Here is a 5,186-nt window from a genome sequence, read left to right on the forward strand (position 1 = left end):
TCATATGGTATTTGACTTTCTCTGACTGGCTTATTTCACTTAGCATTACACTCTTTAGGCCCATCCATATTGTTGCTAACGGCAAGATTTCATTCTTTTCATGGCTGAGTAATATTTCATTGTATGTATGTGTCTATATATATATACATACACATACATACATATGCCATAACTTCTTTATCCCTTCATCTATCAATGGAAACTTGGATTGCTTGTATAATTTGGTTATTGTAAATAATGCTGCAATAAACATGGGGTGCATGTATCCCTTTAATTAATGTTTTTGTATTTGGCAGGTAAATAGCCAGTAGTGTGATTACTGGATCATAGGGTAGTTCTGGTTTCAATTTTTTGAGGAACCTCCATACTGTCTTCCACAGTGGCTGAACCAGTTTGCATTCCAACCAAGAAAGCATGATGGTTCCTTTTTCTCCACATCCTTGCCAACACTTGCCATTTCTTGTGTTTTTCACTTTAGCCATTCTGACAGGTAAAAGGTGATATCTCAATGTGGTTTTGATTTGCATTTTCCTGATGATGAATGATGTTGAGCATTTTTTCATGTGTCTGTGGCCCTTTTCATGTGTCTGTATGTCTTTTGGAGAAATGTCTGTTCATGTCTTCTATTTTTTAATTGGATTGTTTCTTGGATGTTGACTTATGTAATTTCTTTATATATTTTGGATAGTAACTCTTCATCAGATATGTCATTCATAAATATCTTCTTCCATTCAGTAGGATATCTTTTAGTTTCCTTGGTTGATTCCTTTGCTATGCAGAAGCTTTTTCATTTGATGCAGTCCCAAGATTTTATTTTTGTTTTTGTTTTCCTTGCCTCAGGAGAGATATCTAAAAATATGTTGTTACAGGCAATATCAGAGAAAACATTGCATGTGCTCTCTTCTAGGATTTTTATGGTTTCAGGTCTCCCATTCAGGTCCTTAACCCATTTTGAGTTTATTTTTGTATGTGGTTTAAGAAATATTTTTTATTACTGATTCAAATGTACTGTTGGTAATCAGTCTGTTCAAATTTTCTATTTCTTCCTGCTTCCATTTTGGTAAGTTATATGTTTCCAGAAATTTATCCATTTCTTCTAGGTTGTCCTGTTCTCTTATATATACTTTTTCACAATATTCTCTTACAATCCTTTGTATTTCTGTGGTGTTGGTTGTTATTTCTCCTCTTGTTTCTGATTTTGAGTTCTCTCTCCATCTCTCTCTCTCTCTCTCTCTCTCTCTCTCTCTCTCTCTCTTTAACGAGTCTGGCCACAGATGTATCAATTTGTTGATCTCTTCAAAGAACCAGCTCCTGGTTTCACTGAGCTATCCTATTAATTTTTAGTTTCAGTATCATTTATTTCTGCTGTAATCATTATTATTCTTTCCTTCTTCTGGATTAGAGTTTTGTTTGTTCTTCTTTTTCCAGCTCATTTAGGTGGAAGGTTACATTGTTTATTTGAGATTTTTCTTGTTTCTTGAGGTAGTAGGCCTGTATTGCTATAAACTTCCCTCTTAGAACCAATTTTGCTGCATGTGAAAAATTTTTGGGAGCGCCTGGGTGGCGCAGTCGGTTAAGCATCCGACTTCAGCCAGGTCACGATCTCACGGTCTGTGAGTTCGAGCCCCGCGTCAGGCTCTGGGCTGATGGCTCGGAGCCTGGAGCCTGTTTCCGATTCTGTGTCTCCCTCTCTCTCTGCCCCTCCCCCGTTCATGCTCTGTCTCTCTCTGTCCCAAAAATAAATTTAAAAAAACGTTGAAAAAAAAAATTAAAAAAAAAAAAAATTTTGGATCATTGTGTTTTCAGTTTTGTCCATGCATTTTTTTATTTTCTTCTTTGATTTCTTGGTTGGCTAACTCACTGTTTAGAAGCATGTTATTTAACCTCCATTATTTGTACTCTTTCCAGATTTTGCCTTATGTTGGATTTCTAGTTTCATTGTGTTGTGGTCAGAAAAAAGGCACGGTGTAACTTGGATCTTTTTGAAATTGCTGAGATTTTTTATGACCTAATATGTGCTCTATTCTGGAGAATGTTCCATGTGCACTTGAAAAGCATGTGTATTCTGATGTTTTGGGATGGAATGTTGTGAATATGTTTGTTAAATCCATCTGGTCCAGGGTGTCATTCAAAGCCATGGTTTCCTTTTTGATATTCTGTTTAGATGATCTGTCCATTGATGTAAGTCAGGTGTTAAAGTCCCCTACTATTGTCGCATTACTATCGATTAGTTCCTTTATGTTTGTTATTAGCTGTCTTTTGTATTTGGGTGCTTTCATATTGGGTGCATAAATATTTACAATTGTTATGTCTTCTTCTTGGACTGTCCCCTTAATGATTATACAGTGTCCTTCTTTGTCTCTTGTTACAGTCTTCATTTTAAAGTTGACTTTGTCTGATGTAAGCATTGCTACCCTGGCTTTCTTTTCACATCCATTTGCATGATAAATATTTCTTTATCCTGTCACTTTCAATCTGCATGTGTCTTTAGGGCTTAAGTGGGTCTCTTGTAGGCAGCATATATATGGCTCTTGCTTTTTTTTTTTTTTATCCATTCCCTCACCTTCTGTCTTTTGATGGGAGAATTTAGTCCATTTACATTCAAAGTAATTACTGATGGGGGAGTGCCTGGGTGGCTCAATCAGTTAAGCGTCCAACTTCAGCTCAGGTCATGATCTTGCAGTTTGTGGGTTCGAACCCCACATCGGGCTCTGTGCTGACAGCTTGGAGCCTGGAGCCTGCTTCGGATTCTGTCTCCCTCTCTCTCTCTGCCCCTCCCCCACTTGTGCTCTGTCTCTCAAAAATGAATAAATATAAAAAATAATAAAAATAATAAAAATAAACACAGAAAGATGAACCCAACAGGGTTTAGAGGCCCATTATAATCTCCATCAGCCCATAAGTCAACAACACACAAAACAACTTTATGAATGGCCCAAGATGGTGCATTGGGAAAACAATGTGTGTTTTCAGAATAAACACATTTATAAAAATATATACTAACTGATACATCTTAACCATCTTTACTGATTTTGGTAAGTAACACAGATACCAAAAAGACAGAAAATGTGCAAAGAACAAGCAATTGAGAAGAGGTACTTTGCAATTCTGGAATGGATACAGGACTTACCAAAGATCCTAAGTTAGGCTTTTATCACCATTCCCTCGATTCAATTTTTTTCATAGTTAGATAAACAAGTGCCTTGTCTCATCTGAATCTTTTTATTTTTATTAATTTGAAACCATGTTTCAAAAGCTTTTAATCCCATAAATTTATCTTAGAAATTATCAGTCCTTTCATTAACCCTGAGAAAACTTTTATATATATATTAGCCCATGTAAGATGACTTATTAGTTATTCTAGGTCCCTTGGAGCAAAAGAAGATAGAAAATGATGGGGACACTATTAGGGCATTCATTAAGTGTGCTGGAGCATCAGCCCATAGCACCCGGGAGACCTGAAATAATTCATATGTCTACTAGAGATCTTACCTAATGACTCCAAGAAGTAGCTTACATGACTCAGGATTTATTCTATAAGAATCCTACATCCCACTGCCTTTTCTCATGGACCCCTGGAATCCATGGATATGCTTTTGGGAATCTTCAGTTGTATGCATCTACAGATATGTAGTGCATATCCTCCTTTCAATGATCTTTCAAAAATAATACAAGCACATTATGGATTATCTGAGAGCTCCCTTACAACTGAATACTACCAAGTGCGGATAACCTAAAGTGGTATCAGTATAACTTTTAATACAAGGCTTCTCAAACCCGAGGTCCACATGTGTGTAGATATTTGCAGGCTCGGATGTGGGAGCCACTGCTGTGGTCAAGCTAAGCATCAAAGGACAGCATTTTTCTTCTCACTCTTCAGTCTTGGTATGTTTCAAACTAATAGGTTTCCTCTTCAAAACATTTTTCAAAGCCAATGAGAATACATCTTCTATTCCATAATCAAAAGTCAAAGAGAAATGTTCATGAATTAATCTGCTTCCATTCTGCATATTAAGTCCAGAGCAAGATCCCTTGGTACCTCATTCCTGGGTTCTTCATTTTATCCCTCATTTCAGCTGTGCTCTGAACTGCACTTGTACTGACTAGACCAAAGCTTCCAGACTGGCAGAGCCATCCTATGACTCAGGAAATATTGAGAAACCCTTGCTAGTACCTGGATCAAATTCAGAAGAGCCTCAGGCTATTAGATAATGTCCCACTAATGCTTACTGGTCATCAGTATTCAGAGACTACAGAATGAAATTCCAGTCACAGCAAACTTCTCCTGACTTATGAATTTTCTGGAGCTCATTATGATGAACCAAACTGGGAAGAAGTGATTGAAAAAAGCTTCTAATATCCCCCCACCAGAATAAAACATGTAAGCCAGCTGAAAACAGGGGTTGATTTCCCAGACGATTCCTTGGATTGATTTAGATGCGGCCATCTCAAAGCTCATGCAGTTCTGATTAATATCTACTTTATCTCCCTCTGTTGCTCACTTTCTCACAGATGAATGAAATAATGCCTACCTGTGCCACCCTAAGTCCTACTGGAGCAGCATAACCTGATTGCTCAGAAGTGGTCTATTATGGTGAGCACTGAAAGTAATCATAATCAATTACCATTGTAACTCTACCCCCACCCCCCCACACACACACACAAATACATCCCCACCCCCCTTTCCCACTGCTGCCTCACAGCAGCCTCTTTGCCTCAAAAGGCCAATTAAGTAACCATGATATAAACATGCAAGTTGACAATGAGCCATTTCTCTTCAGAGCTGCCTGATAATCAAACAGGGCTTTATTTCATTTGGTGCCAGGGGCAATTAACCCAGGTACTGTTGACACCGGACACCTTTCTGACCTTCAGCACCACGGGTAAAACCGCTTTCCTGACCCCTCTCATTCTTTTTTCTCCTCTCTGCCAGTTATCCCCATCTTAGTTGCTGCACATTCCTCCTAGGTACTTCTCTTTAACCAAATCAACTGTTTGATGCATGTCTCTCCCTGACTGCTTGCTCTGTTTCCGACTTTCATGAGGCATTCAGAGAAAGGAGAGCTGAAGCATCACTGTTCCCAAGAAAGGAAGAGAGAGAAAAGGAGGTGCTGTACTGTCTTCTAATCACCAGCTCAATCACAAACTTGGCAGTCTGGAAATGTCATGCAGAATATATGGAGCAA

Source organism: Panthera tigris, chromosome B1, assembly GCF_018350195.1.
Source record: "Panthera tigris isolate Pti1 chromosome B1, P.tigris_Pti1_mat1.1, whole genome shotgun sequence".
In the NCBI taxonomy this organism is placed as follows: Eukaryota; Metazoa; Chordata; class Mammalia; order Carnivora; family Felidae; genus Panthera; species Panthera tigris.